Raw genomic sequence first — 22745 nt, 5'->3', positions numbered from 1 at the left:
CTTCATATAAATATTACATGAATAGAAATGAATATCTATGTCCCTTATATGGAAAACATAAATTTTAACAATATATTATTGTGGTTAATCTATTACCCAAACATTTGAGTGTTTATTTTCTTTTAATCAATATGATTACTAAAATATGTATTAGCATCCTTGAACAAAATTTGCCATTCTGTACCTGGTCATTTTATGTATTGCTAGAAAACACCTACTATAAGTTAGCTGATCCATAAAGCAGATGATAAATACTTATGCATTTTCAGATCCACACATTCCAAGCTATTATTATATGTAAAGGCTGAAAAAAGAAGCTAAAAACGGGCAGAAGGAAATCAGCGAAGAAGCAAAAGGAGTGTAAAGGGCTTGACAGGACCAAACTTTAGAAAACAATTGTCTGCAAAAGGAAGCTTGCAGAAAAGAAGGGGCTCACCCTGAGGTGCAAAAGCTGCATCTCTTGTTTAATGCGGAGGGTTCAATGGGTTTTAGCAGAAGTCCCCCTAAATCTGGTATCAGACATGCAGGGGAAGCAATGCTACACATAGAATCATTTTTTACAGGGAGCGAGTTTCTGTGACCACAGAGGAGCTTCCCAGCTGAGCAGACTCAAAGGCTAATGTGGCCCTTCCCTGCCCCACACTAGAACCTTCTGCAAACGGCCACACCAAAAAATCCAACTCCTTTGTATAGTAGAAATAAAAACAAATTGACAAAGACATTTTATTAATGCAATAAGAAATCATGTAAAAAAAAGGAACATATCCACAAAGATATGTTTCCATAGAATAGAATAAAATTATAATCAACATTTTGCCATGAAAAGAAACCAAATTATAAATACGCAATCATTGCTATTAAAAAAATCACAAAGCAGAACATTAAGAATTCAGGGTCAAAATGCTAAGACAAAAAGATTTGAAAAATGAACTGTAAGACATGAAAAAATGCAATTAAGACTTAAAATATGGGAATCAATGTGTGTCATAGCCTGAGTCATCAAAACAAAATTAAAATGATCCTAAAGGAGGAGAAATGTGCAAACATTATTTGAGTGCAATTTCAGGGAAGCAGAAATTGGAGAAACAGGGAATGGGGCGGAGAAGAGAGAAGCAAAGTTGCAGAGCATGTCACTGAACTGTGTAGTATCATGACAGGCACCCATTACTGCTTTTCCTCAAGGACCCTTTCCTAGAGTCTTTATTGGATCCTTGAACCACCTGTCCTGAGGATAAGGAAGGAGAAACATTTATCTAATCTATTAGTCAAAGTTTTCTCCATAGGGCCTCAACTTCCCATGCTTCTGAATTGCGCCACCAGGCTACCCAACAGATATCGCCCAAGCTAGTGCCTATTACAGTAATGATAGCATACTAGGTCCCGCACAGGTCAGTGAACTCCCTATCTGCCCACTGTTACCTGCAGGCTAATGGGCCGGGCCTGGTGTACAGGATGACTAGCACACCTTGCAGTTTCTCATGCCTCAGCCACATCAGGAAAGCCCCAGGGCTAAAGGCGGGGGCAAGTGAAGCATGCATCAGACTATATACCATTGTTTTTGTTGTTTTTGGTTTGGTTTGGTTTGGTTTGGTTTGGATTCTGTATGTGACAGGAAACGCTGGGAGCAACAACCAAAGCAGAACCTTTGATCTTAGAGCCTGTGGCAGCAACAAAAACCTAACTTCATGCCTGTTAGAAGAGCAAGCTCTTGCTTGGGATACTGTAGTCAGAAAGCAAACAAGTTCACAGATCCAGCATGGTATGTAAACTGAGTCCAGTGTAGGTTGACAGGCCAGAAGGCATGTACACTGTGCAATGAAAATGTAGATGTGAGGAAACTAGCACCAGATTAGAATGTAAGGGAGAAAGGATGTGCCAAGTAAGGGAATTTTGCTGATAGCCTCACTTACACTGAAGGCAAGGGATGTCTCTTAAAGCTGCCTGACCAAGTAGTAAGAATATAAGCATATTTAATAGTATCAAATGAAACACTAAGAAAAAGGGTATTATTTCTGAAATCTGAATGGCAGAGGAGAAAGATGGAAAAGGGTGAATACTTATCCATGTCAATGAAAATGATGAAATGAACTTGCCTAAATGAAATTTAGTGATATGGCTATGGTCACCATATAATTAAGTACCAGGGTGAGGCAGGGAAATCAGGTCTTCAGATCCTTGGCAAGTGGTGAAATAGTGCCTAGAACAGCACTATCCACAATGCTTAAGCATCAGGTGATAGTCCTTGGAAAACTGATCTGTAAACAACATGATGTGTGGAGTTGTGCACACCCAAACACATGCAGGTGTGTGTGAACACACACAGCCACATAAATATACCTTAAAATAAGCCATTACTCATTATGAGTATCGCACACCTAGTCTTGTTATTTTCAATAAACCATAAATTCAGAGAGGGTAAAAAGCCTGTCTCCCACTTTTGTTTTGTTTCCATTTGTTCTTTTGACTTTCTAAAATAAATTTTTCTTTAACCACATAGGAGAGTTATGATGAACGACCACCTCGTGCATGTGAAGCCCTAAGAAAGGCCGCCTTTTCTCTCACAGATGTGGCCATTTACTGGCTGAATGGCCTCCTACATCAATGAGCGTATATTGCATTACTTAAGACACTAGAGGAATTTATGAAGTTGCCATTGATCTCAGGCCTAATGTCCCTCTTCTTTAGGCAAACAAATTAGATCTAAAAACAGTTACATCTAAATTGCAAAAATGCATTTGGAGCATAACTCTGAAAGGTGAAATGGACCAGATAAAAACATGCAATTTGATTTTTCAATCTTGCTTCCGAACTTTTGGCAATGTATTATTTTTAGTTCATGTTACAGTCAAAATTAGAAATCTTATAGTCATTTTGTTTTCTGCTGCTGTGAAGAATATCTGGTCACTTCATTGGTTAACTTCAAATATTCTTTGAATCCTTTCAGACTGAAATATTGAACAAGGAAACAGTGCACACTGCCAGGGTAATAATCTTATAAATATACAGAAGAGCTAGAGATAAATGAGCAAAGAACCAAGTGACAGGCCTGCTTTATTTGGCAGTGTTTACTCAGGCCCAACAACAAGAAGCCTGATAGACATTCTGCATCTGAGGAGTGTCAGCAGGTCATCAAGTCCAATCCTGGCTTGAAGTTCTGTGCCTATTTGCAATACAGGCTTGTTCCAAGGGTCACAGAAGTTGAGCTTAGCTTTTCATTTGATGCCAGGTTATATCAACAAATTTAAAAAGAGTGCACTGTACCCAGAAATCTTCGTGAGCTGTGGTGCCACAGAAATGACTTGCCTAAGCCGGAAAAAGGGCTGCCTCGACAGAAACCATTCGGTAGGAGGCACAGCTAGACCTCAAGGGTGAGAAACAGCTAGTCTATTAGGGCTGATTTTTTTTTTTTCCTCCTAAAATACAGAATCCCAGTACATATTTGTCTTCTGGCCATGGATCAGTGATTGTCAAAACCAGGAAAACAAGATCTGACAAGCTGATGGGTGCACTGAAAAAATAACCACAAAGTACGATAAAGCTGGGACTGACCTCGTGGTCTGTGGTTCAGATAATTCCAGAGCAATGACGGCCTGAAACCTGTGTTTTTCCAAGGCTCAGAGCAGTGACTCCAAAACCGGCTGCCACTGCCAACTGGCTGATGTCTGGAACAACGAAGGGCAGGGAGAAGCCAGAGAGTGTTTCAGAAACAGAAGTTGAGAGCAGGGCACCTCCCGTTTGTTGTCATATAGCAGTCGGTTACCAACGACCTCAGACACTACAGCACTTTGCAGTAGAGACTATTGATTCTGAATGTCTCATTAGGAGATGGTATCGAGAAATGGAGGAGGAACCTCAGCACCTACAGAGACACGTAGCTCTCAAATGGCTATGCTTATATCATGTCTCAGGGTAGGACAGGCAGCCAGATTTGTTCATTTACTACTTGACTCTGCAAGCAGCAGTTTGGCGAAACAGAAATCCTTCATCAATGACTCCAGAACCAGGAGTTCAAGCCTTTCATAGAGTCTTTGTGGCAATTTAACTTAATCTGGTTTCTGTATTTTCGTGGGTTGGGTGGCTATGCAGGCTGGAGCGTGTTTAAAGATAAGCACCCAATGACACAGAACGCATGAATGCTGGTTGAAGACCATGGAGCAGGCCTTATTGCCTTTATAGGATGGTTATTTTCTCCCTTTGAGATGCAAGGTTATTTTAGAATTTCCATTGGTGACACAGCCCCCGCCTTTGATGACTGGCGTGCATTGCTGCAACACTGCACAAAGCATGCTAATAATACTTGATGCCACCATTGTTTCTGTGCTGTCTGCACACCTTAAACATGTATGCCCAACACCAAACGAAACTCAGGAGTCATCAGCTGACATTTAAAAAAGGATTGCAGTTTAAACAAAAAACTAGAAACCCACATGAGAACCCAGCAGAATTACTATGAATCAGAGTTGACCCCATTAGTTTGAAATGGGACCACCTGGGATGAATGAAAGTATAATGTCATCATATAGTGCCTGCCACGCAATGTAGTGTCGTGGTTCAAATATAATCTTTGCTATCCAACAAATCACTCTTAATAATCCCTCTACTACTTCATATGTGGCTTTGAACAAACTCTAATCTCTTTAAACAACAGAGAATTCATGTAGAGAGAGAGAGAGAAAGATGGGAATCACATATAACTCATGGAGCTCTTATGAGGATTAAAGAAAATAATGTTAAAGTGCTTAGCATAGTGGCTTATATCACAAGAGCCTGAAAAATGTTAGTTATAATGGTTATGATTACCTTTGCTCTTCTAAATAAGACACTTTCTTCTAGAAATTTTTCTCTAAAATGAAATTCTACTGTAAGATGGCTACCAAATTAATGTTTGTTACAATGGATACACCTATTATACTCAGTATGTAAAGTCAGTTTGGGACAGAGTAACAGATCAATTCATAAAGACAGGCTAAACAGAGCATGCAACCACCAGCTCAGCGGGAGCAAAAGGGCCTTAGGCACGTGCATGGTATAACAGGATTTATGAAGAAAGCACTGAAAAATGAAAATGATATAAGAGAAGGACAAAACAAATTCATCCATTAGGTGTTTTTTTTTCCCCCATTGGTTTTTCATAGTTGAGCCCTCTCACCATGGACTCAACATCCAATGTGAAGAAGACAGCCATTTCATTGACACAACCAAGAGCCTCCCATCTTGTCATCTCTCCATTAATACATTCTGCAATAGAAGGAGTTCCTCAGAAGTGAACCCCTCAGTTGGTATCGCCTCTCTATAGCATGCAAGGGCATTTTGGATATCACTTCAAAATCCTCTAGCTGAACCTGAGATTTCTGCCTCTCATCCAACAGTCCTATGGCTCCCAGTTTCTCCCTTGTTTAAACTAGAGACATAATTCACAACCTATACTGAAGTTGAGAGACCCAAATGCAATCAGATTGATGGCAATACTTTGTGAATTGTAAAACACTGCTGAAGTTTCCGTTCTAGGGAATCAAATGGCCATCAACCTACTGCCCTTTTCTAGAGCCGTGTCTTCAGTGCTTCAGTAAAACTGCCATATACCTTGGTGACAAAAATATGAGTTCAACTACGAGCTCTCCCTCTCTCTCTCTCTCTCTCTCTCTCACACACACACACACACACACACACACACACACAAACGGGGTATTTAAACTTTAAATCATTCAGTTAGAAGCTTTTTTATTTCTAGCAAAAAATGTAGCTATATGGGAAGCTGAACGTGTGTATAAATGTGTGTGTCTGTGTGTGTCTGTGTCTGTGTGTGTGTGTGTGTGTGTGTGTGTGTAGTGTATTGTTCAGTGGCAGAGATGACAGAAATCTAAATAATCACTCAGTGTTCAGAAGAGTTAAGAGTGTTTTTGAGCTTGTCTCAACAGGTAACATATATTTGCAAAACTGTGGATTTGATTGAAAGGATTTGACTGAAAATAAGGAAAAAGAAGAGAAAATGTAGTTATAGTTACATAGAAAGTCATTCTAACAACTGGTGCATGCACACACACACACACACACACAGATTTTCTGCTTTAAAAAAAAATAAATAAAAACTAGGCAGGTTCTCTAAGAAGAGTAAGGAGAATCTCCTCTCTTTACTAAAAGTAGACTGGAGGGCTCCCCTAAAGATGAGAAGCCACAAATGGTGATAACAGTGCTTGCAAAATACCACTGTAAAGACAGGCTGGTCAGGGTGGCTATGGACCAAGAACTCTCAGGGTAGCGCCAGTTTCCAAAACACTTACACCCTTCAAGCCCTGAATAGGTTTAGATTATGGAGCCATGGAGCTAAGAATTCCAAGTCACTTTATTTTTCTGGGAACATATTTGGCCTCTCCTGAAATGGCAAAAACAAAACAACAAACAAACAAAAACAGAAAAAACTATCAGTGAATAAAAAACATAACACCAGAGATACCATGAAAGACATGTTACAGTATGCAACAGTCTAAACAAATATGTTGTAGCAAAAGTAGCAGTACAACTGTGAAAGGAATAGTAAAAGTATTTAATGTAACTAGGAAGACCAAGCCACATGTTATGATAACCCAGCTCTATGTAAAATGTATATGTGTCTTAGAGTTGATGATCTGGGCTAGCATGATAACCAAAAATGTAGACAACACAAATTTGGGATAAGAAAGACACAATAAAAAAAGTAAATTATAGCATGCTTCATAGCCCATAGTATGTTAAAATTTGGCCTTTGAGATTACACATGACAATATTTACACTATGACAACTGACCTCATCCACCTAGTTACATGGGAATGACCAATTACAACCTAAATTTCCATGGGGCAAAATTTCAGAATTGAGGCAATGGCACCACAACTAACTAAAGAAGGAACACAAAAGGAAACAAGAGTCCAATCCTCACGATTATACTTCTTGGCTGTGTATTGCATCCATTTATAACTTTTGTGAGCTTTATCATCACATTCGCTAGATGCATATCTAATATATATATATATACCCTTCAGACTGCCTTTTCGTATTATTTATGAAAGAAATTTCCACAGGTTACAAAATAAATAACATCTCCAACAACTTCAACAAGCTATTATTCTTTTAAAACCTGAAAAGCACAAGTGGTTTTCAAACTCTTGAGAATAAATTTAAACAGTTAAACATCCTTAGTCAGGAAATATATGTTAGCCTTTTTTTCATGGATTTACAAATATGTTGATAGTCTCTGATAGCTGTTCCTATCTTTGGTTCTTGTCTGCAGTGAAGAACAGGAAAGGATTACTACGATATTGTGAAATAATGCAGAAAGGTGGAAATAAAAGGAGGGCTAAGAGGACTGTGGGACTGTACTTCTGCCTGACGTGGCACTGTTTCTTAAAAATAGAGATGTCAATATGGGGGGGGGGGAACTTATCACTAAATCATTAGGTGCCGCAGACCTAAAAGGAAAAATGTATCAGCTGTAGCTCATGGTTTGCCAAATTATTATTGGACAAAATAATGGCACCAAGGAGACAACTGGAAAGAAAAAGTGCCTCTGGTTGTATTTTCAATTTATTATTCTCCAAATACTTCATTAAATTTGGCCAGCTTTTAAGTTCAAAGAGTGCACACTCTGAACAAAATGAATATATGATGATGGAACCACCATATGCCTAGGATATTCATCTAAGCTTGAATTTTAACAAAAATTAATAAATTAGTTATTTTAACATTCTGTATTCCAGTGTAAAGAGAAAATTAGCACTGGAAACAGATAAAGAGTCGTAATTCCATATAATGAAAATGTTTTGAAGGAAATTAAAATGAGTAAACTTTGAAATTATATCTCTGATTTAACATTTTCTTTTAATTTGTCCTATGCTTGTTTTAAGTTTATCCATCACCTATATGAGTAATATGTTCTAAACAACCCAAAGTTCAGTAATTCATAATGGAATTAAAATACAGAATAATTCATTATACTTGTAATAAATGATATATATTAAAATGAAAAGATAATCAAATATTGCTTTTTATATATTTAGTTGATATTACTATACTAATAGATTACACATCATTATTTTAAGTAATGTAAATTACTTAATTAAAATAGATCATTCATGAATCAAGGTTCAGTTTGTGATTGCATTGTGATATATAATCATTTGGTCATTTCAGTAAATTCATATACAGGAAAACAATTTTGTCAGAAGGAGAACATATTAATATTAGAATAAAAATTTTAAACTATTAATGCATTTTCTAAATCAAATTTATAAATGTGGGATTAAAAGTAAATGATTTGTCTTGACAAAGAGGTAGGTATCAGGTTTTTAATTAATAGTGTCTCTGCTATGTACTAAAAGGACATTGGATTAGAAGTAGAGAAGCCTGGATATTAATTTGGGTTCTGCCATTAACTATCTGAGTCATCTGAGCAAGCTGCTGGAATTTTTCATTCCCTAATGAAACAATGAGAATTATATAGGCTGAGCAGATCCAGAGCAACCAGAATCTGGAATTTTTTCTTCTACCAAATAAGTGTGGGGCCATGTCTAAATCAGAGATTGATTTCAGTTGATCTTAGCTTTGCCTTATGCCATGGGAATGCCATTTAGAACTAATTTTGATCAAACAGAGCATCAGATGGTGTGAGATATTTATTATACTTGAGGAGTTTTTGAGCAAGATTCGCGTATTAGCGATCTGTTAAGAGTACTCATTTTTTGTACAACATTTAGTTGAAAACTGGAGTCACCTAGCCCTTCCATGAATATTTACTATTTACCAAGCATAATGCTAAGCTCCAGAGAGATACAGAGCGACCCAGACATACAAAGTATCAAAATCTGCTTGAATTTTGCTTAAATGAACAGAAAGTTGGTATTAAAAAATAAAACAAATCATAAAGATGTACAGGTTTCTTTTCCTGGGCCAAATATAGTGAATTCTCTCAGTGTGTAGCATTGTTGTTTGCTTAGTTGAAAAGAATGAACAACTGGGAAATAAATCATTTTTTTGGCATCGCCCTTTTATCTTTACCCTGTTCAAGTACCTTATTCCAGGGAACACATACAAAACAGCAAATGACACTTGGCATTTTGCTATAAAATATCAGATCTGTTTTCAGCTCTTTGTATAGGAAATGAGTTTATAGTTTCAGGAAACATAATTAATCGTTATCACTATCCAATAATTTAAAATAGCCATATCAATGAAGACAGCTTATGACATTCAACTGATCTCATTTGTTATTGTGTCGACTTCTAGAATCTCTATAGTTAATGGCCTCTCAGTATCTTTTCAGCAACACCATTTTTTATAGCTTTAATTCAACTAGGTTGGAGAGAAATCTGTTTGGAAACTCAGGCTAAAACCCAGTAAACCAGTATTTTCGTAAACCACATTTTTGTTTTCATTATTCATTTAAAACCAGTTGAAATTTTTAGACAAAAAAAAAAAAATTGCCCTCATAGTGTAAATACTGTCATGTATAATCTCAAAGGCCAAATTTGTATATGTTGTGGGCGATGAAGCATTTTATAATGAATAGATATATTTAATAAGTAATATAGATGCTTCACTACACTAAGTTACTTTTATATTTTTTTTATGATTTAACACATGCATTTTGAGGGCCTACTATGTGCCATGCTTATGTAAGACAATAAGACTATAATGATAAGAACACACACAAGATTATTACCTTTACAGCACTCCTAGTTATAGGGAAATATATTATCATAAATAAATACAAAATTAAAAGTGTTATACAAAATAGCACATACTACCCTGAGGAAACATAACCTCATGTTGGCCTTTCAATTATTTACGTAAGACGTTATCATTACATTTTGCAAATGGAAAGGCAGGGTGATTTGCTTAATCTTTATAAACCTAAATTTTCAAAAATGAGTAAACCTATGATTCAAACGTATGGTATGTTTAATGTCAAAGCTAGCGCTCCTAAGAAGTAAATCATACTGACTTCAAGATGTTTCACAGTTGTGAAAAATGATATTAGCATTTGTTCATACAATTCAGGATAGGATCAGATGTGAACATTTACCTCTGCAAAGCTTAAGATGATTTGAATCCCAAACAATAATTTAAACTTTTGTTTTAAAATTATCAGTGATATATCTATATCCGTATCTCTGTACCTGTATCTATACCTATATCCGTATCTGTATCTATATCTATATCTATATATCTATATCTATATCTATATCTATACACACACATACAATCTATATCTTCAGTTTTTAGATGGGACTATACTTAGCTGTATAAATAAGTTATCTTTAATATCTTTTCTCAAACATTTTTTATGATAAATAGAATGAGGACATTGAACCATTCAGAATGTCTTCAATAGTAAACACTAATTTATTTTTTATTATTTTAGCCAAAGTATATCTATCAAGTTGCCATGCTATTTATGTTTAGACCTCCCGTGTAATGTCATCACAATAACAACTAAAACTATCTAAGAATACATTTTTTTCTGTTTTCTTTTACTATATCACAAAAATAAAACCGGATGCTTTTTTCCCCTCAGCCATTTGCAGGTAATGTATAATTTAAGATGCAGGTAAGGTCATGTGGCCTATATGCAATTCACTCTTGGGGGAAAAGTATAATTTCAAAACAATTTACACTATAAGTCTTGAAAGGTAGATACTCAGAATTGCTCGGGTTGTTTTGCAATCAAGCTGTTTCTCACATATGGAGCTCAATATAGCATATTCCAGAACAAGTAGCAGCAGGCATGTAATTATTTAACAAAGGTCAACAATTCTCCGGCGCCACACATCTAGGCCTACTTGCCTTGCGCATGCAAGCATATTGACAAAGACATAGTGCAATGGTATGAAAGCATCCATGTTGTCTTTCTTACACTATACTCTCACCAACTCCATGATTCATCTATGAAGGGAAAATGATGCCTTCTTTTAAAGGGAGGTTATACAAGAAAATACATGGAGAACATTAACACTGTGCCTTTTTTATTCTTTTTACTCTCATTCAAACATTTTATTTTTAGCATCTGTCTCATATGCATAGAACTAGTACAAGAGATCTGAAAGAAAGCAATGAATGAAATCCTTCCTAATATCACGAACAATTACAGACCATTAAATTCAAATATGAAACATAACACAAAAATAAGTTGTTTTAGAACAAAAATTAAGGCTTCATCCAATCAAGAAATTCAGAAACTATTAAAGAAGCAAGGGAGATACAGCTATAAAGTTTAAAAATCTAAAAGATTAATAATAGCCTGGGGAAACAGGAAATATACATAGGAAATATAGATGTAACATTAATATGCAGAAAGTTTACACTAAATGATTTGAAAAAAATAAAAATAGCAACAACCCAATATAAATATCTGCAAAAAATCAATAAACATTTGAGAACAAGCTGAAATGTCCAGTAACCAGGGAAATATAAAGTAACTATACAGTAATAGATCAATTTTTCACCCATTTGTGAATTTCTACTGCCATTGGAATTTAACCTAGCAACAGGTTTTAGAATTATAAATGTGCATGTCCTTTGATCTAACAATTTCACTTCTAAGAAAATAACCAACAGAGATTTTAAAACTATACATAAATGGTGTAACAAATATGTATATCACAGCATTATTTCTAACAGTGAAAGAAAGAAAAAGGAAAGAAAGAATCCAAATATCCTTCAAGTAACCTACTATTCAGTGATTAAATAAAATACTTTAAAATCATTTAATTAAAAAATTAAATCATTTGAACTCAGTGTATGGATAAATGGATGGAAGGAAGACAGTCTCTGATGCATTAAGGAATAAGAAAGCCAACATGTAAAAAAAGGATGAATGGCCATATTTTAATAAAAATCATTCCCAAGAAAATATGGTATGAATATGTGCTTGTATTAATGTTTAGATTGTTTGTATGCAAGTATGAAGATAGCATAAACTATTAACCAGGGCATTAATGTTATTATATTATGAAAACAGGAAATAGACAGTGGACAGGATAGAGGAGACTATTAATTTTTTAAGCAAAATACATATCTTTTTTATCATTTCTGTGGTTGCACTTATTGAGTCCCTGCTTATTTAGTTCATACTTCTAAATTCTTTATTAAACACTCATTCTGAAACAAACTGTATACTACATATATTTTCAGTCTTTCCATAATTTACAAAGACCATGAAATATCATCTTTCTAAAGAATTCATATTTCATCAATTGCTTAAGTATACCTGGGGTTTCAAAGGAGAGAAAATTTATTTCAGCTAAAATCAGGAAATTTTCATGGATGAAAAACTTTCAAGCAACATGAAAAGAAATATATTATTTTTTGTGAGTTGATATATAAGGGAAGCTTCATTTGAACTTCTAGGTAGAGATGGTAAAACACACACACACACACACACACACACACACACACACTCACACACAAATCAAAACCATAGATGACCCTCTCTTTATTACTGAGGGAATATAAGAAAATCATTAAAAATGAGTATTCAGAGAAACAGCAGAGATAGAACCTTCATATCATAAAAAAATAGGGAATGTGGTAATAAAAACAAAGAAAAAGAAATAAATGATTGAGACATGAGTCAGTGTATGCAGACTCTATTCTTCTCCCTCCATCCCAGATGGACAAGAGAATGCATCAATAAAACACTATATTTCTAACTTAATATTATCTAATTTCCAGAAAAACAAACTGTGGCAACCATTGCAGATGGCTAGAATCCCAGTAGAAGAGGAAAAACTGCAAGGGATTGTTATTTTTAAAGGCTCACTATTGAAATGAGACATCTATCCAAAACCCATAGATAATTTCCATAATGACAGAATAAAATCCAACTAGGTGAAGTGAATTCTCACTTTTACACACACACACACACACACACACACACACACACACACACACACCATGCTCCTTATATGGCAACAGAGTCAATCAAAATTGTACTGTACTACAACACTCTACCTCCAACCATGAAGCAAATGCAACAGTAAACATTACTTAAACTACTTAAGAGAGGAAGAAAAACAATTCTCAGATGAGGTGGATGACTGTTAATAATTTACTCATGCTAACTAAGAACAAATTAAATGTTTGAATAGTGCTACCAAATGAAACATAACCAACTTGATAAAAGATGTTGAGGGCAATTTTGAAACAGACTATAGGCAAATAAGTAATAGATACATAGTAAGCAGAAAACAAAGAAAACACACTGTTCTGAAATAAAATCTAGATTCAGAAACAGCAAAGCATTTTCAGAAAATATTTTGTGCCTTAGAATAATTTAAAATGAAAATGAATTGAATAATTGGGAAACAGATTATATGATGATACAGAGAGGGAGGAAAGGTGAGATGGTAAAGCTGAGAAAATCAGACCTATGCTATTACAGGAATAATTGTCAATGTCCTTCATTCAAAGACCACCACCAGGGACACAAGCATAATTGAACAAAGTTGAACTTACTGATGCATTTAATTGATGGAGCTCTCACACCATGGGAACCATGGGATGTCTCAGTAACAGGCTATTTGAACCTATAGGATTTGTTTGTGTTAGGTGTTGTGGGAGAGGCTTTAAGAGAAAAAGACTTTTTTTACTGTGGGTTAAATACTATGAGAAAGCAGGATAGGTAATTCTATGAATCAGTATCTTAATGATTCTTACCATAAAGGGAGAAATAATGAAGTGAGACTAAACAGGTAATTAGAACATAGCAACAGTCATTTATATTAAGCAGGAAAGTAAAACTTTTAGTCATGTTTATTGTATGGGTATTGTATGACTACATTCAGACATAATTACCGAATAGTCTTGATTTTGTTTTGATCTATTGTCACATAGTGTCCTAGTCTCCTGTTGGTGTTCTGTGAAATTGTTTGGATTGAAAAGAATACCAAGGCCAAGTTGTTATACAAAGCCAGCTTCTAGAAATATCAAGACATAAGCAATAATGCTAGGCCAGTTCAGGTTGTCAGGAAACAATGAGCTTTTTTTGTTTGTTTTGTTTTTTACTTTTTTTTCTCTTTTCTCAATTAATAAACTTTATTTTTAGAGCAGTTTTAAATTCATAGCAAAATTGAGCACAAAGTACTGAGTTTCCATATATGCCCTGTCCCAACAATCCACTAATTCCCTGCTGTTGACATCGCAGGGGACAGTGGTCTCTTTCTTAAAATTGATAAAACCACATTGTTATGTCATTGTCACTCAAAGTCTATAGATTACATTAAAGTTTACTCTTGGTGTTAATTCTATGGATTTTCACAAATGCATAATAGCATGTATCGACCATTACAGTGTCAAACCGAATAGTTTCACTGACCTAAAAATCCTCTGTACTCTATGTATTCATCGCTTTCCTCCACATAATCATGGGCAGACACTGATCTTTTCAGCGTGTGCATAGTTTTATCTTTTTTAGGATGTCATACATTTGGATTCATACAGTATGTAGCTTTTCAGATTTGCTTCTTTCACTTAGTAATACGCAATTTATACACACTCATCCATGTCTTTTCAGAGCTTGATAGTTCATTTCTTTTTAGTGCTGAATAATATTCCACTGTATGGATGTACCACAGTTGTTTTACCCATTTACCTACTGAGGGACGTACTGGTTGCTTCCAACTTTTGACAATTCTGAAAAAATCTGCTGTAAACATTCATGTGCAGTTATTGGTGTGGACATAAGTGGTCAGTTTATTTGAGTAAATACCAAGGAGTGTGATAGCTGGATCATATGGTAAGAGTATGTCTAGTTTTACAAGAAACTGCCAAACTCTCCTCCAAAGTGGCATTTCTTTTTTTTTTTTCCAGCTGAGCCATCCTGCCACCTGTTGGCAGCTCAGCAGCAGCTCAGCTCAGGCCAGGAATCGAACTGCTGTTGATCAGACCTCAAACTCTTGAGCGAGCTCTTAACCAACTAAGCCACTTGGCCGGCCCTAACGTGGCATTTCTTATTCCCATCAGCAATGAATGAGGGTCCCTTGTGCTCCAGATCCTTGTCAGCATTTGGTGTTGTCAGTGTTTTAGATTTTGGCTATTCTAATAGGTGTGTAGTGTAATCTCATTGTTTAAATGTTCAATTTCCTAATGACATATGATGTTGACATCTTTCTATATGTTTATTTGTCATCTGTATATCTTCTTTGGTGAGATGTCTTTTTCAGTCCATTTGCCCATTTTTTAGTCAAGATATTAATTTATTATTGTAGAGTTTTAAGAATTCTTTGCATGTTTTAGATAATAGTTCTTTATCAGATATGTGTTTTGCAAATATTTCCTCCCATTCTGTGGTTTATATTCTCATTCTCTTGACATTATCTTTTGTAAGGCAGTAGATTTTAGTTTTCATGAACTCTAGCTTATCCATCCATTCTTCTATGGATTGTGCCTTTGACATTGCATCAAAAAAGTCATACCTGGGGTGACTAGTTAGCTCAGTTGGTTAGAGCATGGTGTTGATAACACCAAGGTTGCAGGTTTGATCTCAGCATGGGCCATTAGGGGCTGGGCCCTCCTTAAAAGAGTCAACTATGCCATTGTAGCATGAAAGCAATGTGTAACCAATGACCATGGCTGTTCCCCAATAAAAATAAAAATAAAAAGTCATACCTTACTCAAGGTCTCCTAGATTTTCTCTTATGCTATCTTCTAAAAGTTTTATGTTTTGTATTTTGCATTTAGGCCTATGATCCATTTTGAGTTCATTTTTGTGATGGGTGATAGGTTTGTGTCTAGATTCTTTTTATTTATTTTTTCCCTATGAATGTTCAGTTGTTCCAGCACAATTTGTTGAAAGGACGATCTTTGTTCCATTGTATTATTTTGCTTCTTTGTCAAAAACCAGTTTACTATATTTATGTGGGTCTATTTCTAGGTTTTTTAATTTTGTTCCATTGACCTATCTGTCTATTCTTTTTGCCAGTATGACACTATCTTGATTATTGTGGCTCTGTAGAAAATCATGAAGTTGGGTATTGTCAATCTTCTGATTTTTTCTTCTCCAATATATAGTTAACTACTCTGAGTCTTTTGCCTCTCCAGATAAACTTCAGAAATACGTATGGTATAGTTCTCAAAGGTAAAACTTACACAAGTGTGAGGGCCCCACTATGACTGGGTCTCCCTGGAATTTTTAACTCTCAGAGTTCTGCACACTGAGACTACAGCTATCTGTCAGCTGAACTTTAGGTTTTCCTACTCTGGTGCTGCTTCCCACAGAGGTTTCTGTTCATAGGTTTCTGCTCCAGCAAGTTGTGATTCTCTACATCTACCCTGTCTCTCAGATTTGAGGAGTAGCACTTAGCCTTATGACCTCGCTTCTGTGACAGATATAAGAAGAGTTGTTGATTTCTTAATATGTTCAGCCTTTTAGTTTTTGTTAGGATAGAGTGGCAACTTCCAAGTTCCTGACATGCCAGACTGAAAACTAAATGTCTGCTTTTCTATTTTCCACAATAAAAATAATTGCAAACCACATGTAGAAGAATAGCTATAAGTGAAAATTCAACTGCTAACTTAGAAAAAACTCTTAAGATAGTAATAGTAAAAGACTGAGTGAAACAGAGAGAGAGAGAGAAAAAAAGTGATAATTTGTAAAAATAATTGGCTTCCATAACACAGAGAATAGAATTAAAATATATGGAGCTATAAAAAACATTCAAAGATATAATAGCAGAAAATATCTCTGAAATGAAAAAATATTTGAATGTTCAGATTTAAAAAAAACATCAAGTTATTAAAAGGAATAAAAAATCGACTACAAGTAGTGGTTGGGGAGATGGGGAGGGCATTGAAGGAGGTACTCATGACACATTCCATCAGAAAAGTAAAAGTTTGCAGAAATTTGTAAAATTTTCTAAACTTTCTGAAGTAATGAAAACTTGACCTCAGAATATTATATACATGCATGCTGTTATTACCCAGTAAAAACAAATGATACATTTTTCTCACTGATAAAAGAACTTAGGTAGTATAAACTTGGTGAACTCTTCTCATGTAACACAAAACAAACAAAGCAAAACAACATAAACAAAAACAACTTGATGAAATCCAGCCATGTAATACATGAAGAAATAAGCTATCACAGTTCAGTAAAATTAAATGCATTACTTTTGTTGTTCAAATAATCTTTCAAACTATTAAGCTTCCCAACTTTTAAGAGACTATCATTACATATATTTCTCCAAGCCACTATTGATCTTCTCTTATTTTAAGAATGATAGCTGTCTTACATGTATGTATGTAACCACATACTAGAGTTTAACAGAAAAATAATATTAAATTTTAGGAATTTATAAACTTCATATTAATGTTCCTTTTGTAGAAGAGATAATAGTTCTTAAAAATTTCAGTGAAGGCAAAGAAATCATTGTCACATCTTACAATTGATGTAATTTTTAGTATTCTTTTAAGTCAGGATCAAGAGGAGTCTATTTCTTGAGATCTCTCATGTGTAAGAATGCCTAAATATCTTCATTAACCCCAGATAACTATGTAACTAAATATAATTTTCATAGATCAAAAGTTATTTTTTAAAATTATCCAGACTTTGCTCCACTAACTATAGCATAACATAAATGGAGAATGTGTGGAAACGTGTGGTTATTTTCACCTTTGTGTAGGTGACTTGTTTTTTCTGCTTGCCTATCTGGCCATCTAACACTCTCTAAATACGTTTAGACAAATGTTTGAGAAATGGTTCAGTTAATGGTGAACAATGCTATTTTTGATGGTGTAATTTTGGATGTGTTTGCAATTTTTTTTTGCATTTCATGGTTCAAATATTTATTAAAGTATATTTTTTAAAAAATTAAGGTATCTTTTTTAAAGGGAGAAGAATAGAGGTAAAATGGAATGTGGAATGAAACGGATTTGGTGGAAAGCACAGAATATATTTGAGGAAAATTAATGTAAAGATGAAGGTGTAGGTAAGTTCTGGTCATGATGGCAGAGCAGTAAATTCTGTGCTTGCCTCCCCCCATTATCACATCCAAAGTATAGAACAACCATCACTGAGAACCACCTGAAGACTAGCTGAACAGAACGCCTATAACTAAAGACATAAGGAAGAAGACACATAGGGATTGGTAGGAGGGGCGGGGATGCACAAGATGCAGAATGGGCAAGCCCCATACCCACGGCGTAGAGATTAAGAATAGGGAGTGATATCATGACTATGGAGAGGAGTGGGGTCTAAGCCTCACACCAAGGTCCCCAGCCCAGGGTACCAGTGCCAGCAAGAGAATAAACAATTGGGGATACATCAAACTGAACTGCTTTTGCAAAGAGAAAAAAAACATCAACAAAAATAAAAGGCAAACTATGGAATGGGAGAAGATATTTGCAAATGACATATCCTATAAGGAATTAATATTTAAAATATATAAAGAATTTATAATATCCAATGTATAAAAAGAGTTTAACATCAAAAACAAACAATCTGATTAAAATCTGAGCAGAGGACATGAATAGATATTTCTCCAAAGAGGGCATACAGATGGCCAACAGACATATGAAAAGGTGTTCATCACGAATCATCAGGGAAATGCAATTCAAAACCACAATTAGATATTATGTAATGCGTCAGAATGTCTATTTTCAATAAATACACAAACAACAAGTGTTGTTAAGGCTGTGGAGAAAAGGGAACCCTTGTACACTGTTCGTGGAATTATCAATTGGTGCAGGAACTATGAAAAATAATACGGAGGTTTCCCAAGAAATTAAAACTAGAACTACAATATGATCCAGCTATTCTATTTTTGGGTGTTTATCTGATAAAACAACAACAACAACAGCAAAAACACACTAATTTGAAAAGATACATTCACCTCTATGTTTATTGCAGTGTTATTTACTATACCCAAGATATGGAAACAACTTAAGTGTCCATTGATGGACATATGGATAACTAAGAAATGGTTCATAAATACAATGGAATATTTTTGAACCATAAATAAGAATGCAATTTTACCATTTACAACAACAAGGTATTATGCAAGTGAAATAAATCAGAAAGAGATAGGCAAATACCATTTAATTTCACTCTATGTAGAATCTAAAAACAAAACGAACAAACAAAACAGAAACAAACTCATAGATACAGAGAACAAATTGATGGTCACAAGATGGGAGGAGGTTAGGGTGATGGGTGAAAACATGAAAACAATTAAGTACAAATTGTCAGTTATAAAAATAGTCATGGGGACTTAACACACAGCATAGGGAATATATAGTCAACAATTTGTAATAACTATGCTTTGTGTCAGACGGATACTAGACTTATTGGGGTGATCACTTTGTAAGGTATATAAATGTCTAATCACTATTCTGTACATCTGAAACTAATATAATATTGTATACCAACTGTAATTGAAAAATAACTTTAATAAAAGGATGCTTAAAAAAATTCTGTTTTTTGCATAAACTAAAGAAAGGTTTCCATGTCAAGCATTTAAACCTAGTCAGTTAAACAAGAAAAGTTATTGGATGCTTAGGCATAGAGTAACAGATTGCTGTGTGTTCTTCAAGAGAATTCATATGCAAAGCATGCTCAAAAGAAATACTTCAGATAAAGGGACAAGAGACAACTGTAACAGAAGAAAAATGGTAGTTCTTTCCTGTAGTTGATATGAAATAGGTAATTAGTCCTACAGGAATGATAAGGTTTTTGGTTTAATTTTTCTTTTTTCTTCTAGATCTTCCTGACATGAGTGCTATATGGAGAAAACTGAAGCATGTGGAAAGCACCTAGGTCACACTCAGGGTTGACTTAAAACATTTAAGAGCTGTGATTTGCCCCCTGTCCTTAGCTCCAAATCAAGTAGCTTGAAAACGCATTGCAACTGTTATAACAATTCATGCAACCTGGGATAAAGACTGAAAGGAATACAGCACTTCAGAAATTGTCCTTTTAGATATGTTTAGCTAGAAAATAACCAGTGCCAGGGTCTTAAAATATGGGCGATTTAACCCAGGGCTACAAAACTAAAAAAAAGTCATTCCTTATTATATAAGTTCCATTTGGTGTTTGTAGCTTTCTCAATATATCTTTGAAGTACTACAATTAAAAAAAAATCATGCTATTATTTTACCTAACATAAATGTAATGTCTGGAAAATTCCAAATGCCAAAAATATTACATAGCTGTTTCATTCTCAAGAACCTTAATCTTGCTCTAGCCTAGGGCTTAGGACTGTTTCCTACAATATTTTCCAGTCAGAGAAATATATAATCTAAAATTTTGTACAGAAGTATATAATACATTTATTAAATGACTGCCTTATGGAGGGGATGCAGGAGATAAGCAGGACTATGTGCAATTTTCCATGGAAATAAGAACAATCTGCTATGATTTTGTGATTTCAGCTAAATTTAACATTCTGATCCCTAACATTTGATTTTCTTCAACTTGTATAAAAATGCATTATCTGAAAAAACAGTAAAGTGGGCTAGGAATTTAAAGATCACTTCTTTAGTCTCTCTTTTTTATTTTTTTATTTTTGCCTAACTGGATGTCAATCCATCATTTATAAAACAAAAGTGATAAGACAAAATGCAGCTCTAAACATATGACATTGAGATCCTTTAATAGTACATTAAAATGCTATAGACATATTCAGCGAAACACAGTTTTTTAATACAGCCCTTGTATAAAACAATGATTTATTTGACTGCCTCAGAAAAGTATAACTGAAACCTTACACCCTATAACTTATAACCAGATGACATTTAAAAGCAGATAGAATTGAACTGAAATGTTACAATTTCCAGATAATAGCTTAACAATATAATCCAACCTCTGATAATGAAATTGCATCCTAAAAATGACTCCCTTCACTCCAGAATCTGTATATTTAGAATTAGACTGTTTTCAAGCCTAGAATCACAGTAATTTATGCCACTAATTTAGGAGAAAAATACCTGCCTGTCCTGCAAACCTTTCTTCCAATTTTATAATGTCTACTTGATAATTATTTTCCTGTATAATTGTTTAAACATCAACCATTTATACAATTCAGATGCATTGTTTGAGTGTCTAGATAGTATAATCTGTAGTAAAAGAAAAAAAATATTAAGGTAACATCATTAAGACCTTATCTAGTAAATATAAACAAGCAAACAAATATTATACATCAACTGTAATCCTAAAGGCAACTTTCCAGACAAAAATAACAGACTAAAAGTTTTTGCTTTGCTCACAAGTAGTTCAAGATTTATACTGACAAATCACTACTGAAGGGCTTAAGAACAATGAGGACCAAAAGGAGAAATAAATCAATTCCGCTAACTTTTCAAGTTTTTAAATTTGTCATACGTATAATTTCAGTAAGAACATTTTAATTAGTGAGTTTCTGTGTTTTGTTTTTCACCTCCCTCTTCTACTTATCAGAACTATAAATATTCTTCAAAGTACAGCTCAAATGTCAACTCCAACATGGAAACTTCTCAATCAGTATTTGGCCTCAAATGAGAGATAATCTCTATTTTCCCTAATCATGTGCATACCCATTTCTGCATCTGTGGCAAAGATATTCTACAATTTATATATTTAAACAATAGGACTTATATTATTACATGAATATCATATTAGTGATTAACATTTTAAAACAACAAAGTAGTGAATTGGCCAATTATTGAGTAGCTATCTGCTGAATAAGCACTTGGTGTCTTATTTTTAATCCTAACAGCTTTTCATAATGGGTGTTAGAACCCTTGAGTTGCTTGCCCAAGGTAATGCAAGTTCAACTAGGATCTGAATTTAGGAACATCAGTCTCCAAAAGTCCGGTTCTCTCTATAAATATACTTTCTCTTATTCTGATTAAAATAAAATATACTCTCAAAATAGTCGTTATACTAGTTCCAGTTATAACTTAATATTGTTCTTATACATGATCTTTTATCAATAGAATTATGTTCAGGTTTTACTTGAATGCAGCAAAAACATTTATAACCCTCTGCTCAATAGAATATGAATATAAATACAAATACTGTCTCTGGGTAGATTTGCCTGGTAGTGTATCTACATGTAACTCAGAAATTCTACTAAATAAAACAGGAATACAGTACATAAAAGATGGAAGTCTTGTCCTGAAACAATTGTATCCAAAGGACAGCAAATAACAGGGAGGAAGAGCAAATTGCGCCCCCTTCTTACCAAAATCACCTTCCGTAGATGTTACTCGTATGCTTCTGATTGTTGGTTGCTGACCAAATGACTAACTTAAAATATTGGATTTTTTTCTCCAAGAAACCTGACCTAGAATTAACATAAACTGACAATAGGCGAAGGACAGTGCATTAGTGGCCTCAGGATCAGAGGGCCCTGGATCATATCATGCTTTACTAGATTAAAGCGACTACTGGGATACTCTACTTGGTGGATTTAAAATAAAATAACTTATTTTAAGTGATGTCATTCAAACTCTAAATCATATTTTAAGGAAGAGCAAACTCTTTGGTATTTTACCCAATAATTTCCAATTCAATATTATTTCTTCCTCCTACTTTTAATTATTTTAATGTCTCAATAGTTAAACATTTCTCATTCATCATGTTGATGAAACCCCAGGACTCTTGGATGAAAAGTTCTTGTAACTTTCTTCACAATGAAAGACATTTTAACTTTTCTTATAGATACCCATAAGTTAACTCACATATTGACTCATTCTGTATTTACCGATTTCCTGACCTGTGACATAAGCATGAAGAGATG

The 22745-nt window shown here is 34.5% G+C and overlaps 1 long non-coding RNA gene across 1 annotated transcript in view; it reads right to left on the bottom strand.

Annotated features, from left to right (window-relative positions):
* Positions 1–22745, bottom strand: part of LOC109375855 (uncharacterized) — an 83708-nt gene that overhangs the window by 16525 nt on the left and 44438 nt on the right. The gene's annotated exons all lie outside the window — the stretch shown is intronic.

Source organism: Hipposideros armiger, unplaced genomic scaffold (genome assembly GCF_001890085.2).
Source record: "Hipposideros armiger isolate ML-2016 unplaced genomic scaffold, ASM189008v1 scaffold_994, whole genome shotgun sequence".
Taxonomy (NCBI): Eukaryota; Metazoa; Chordata; class Mammalia; order Chiroptera; family Hipposideridae; genus Hipposideros; species Hipposideros armiger.
Note: the sequence above shows the minus strand (reverse complement) of the source record. Positions and strands in the feature narration are given on the sequence as shown.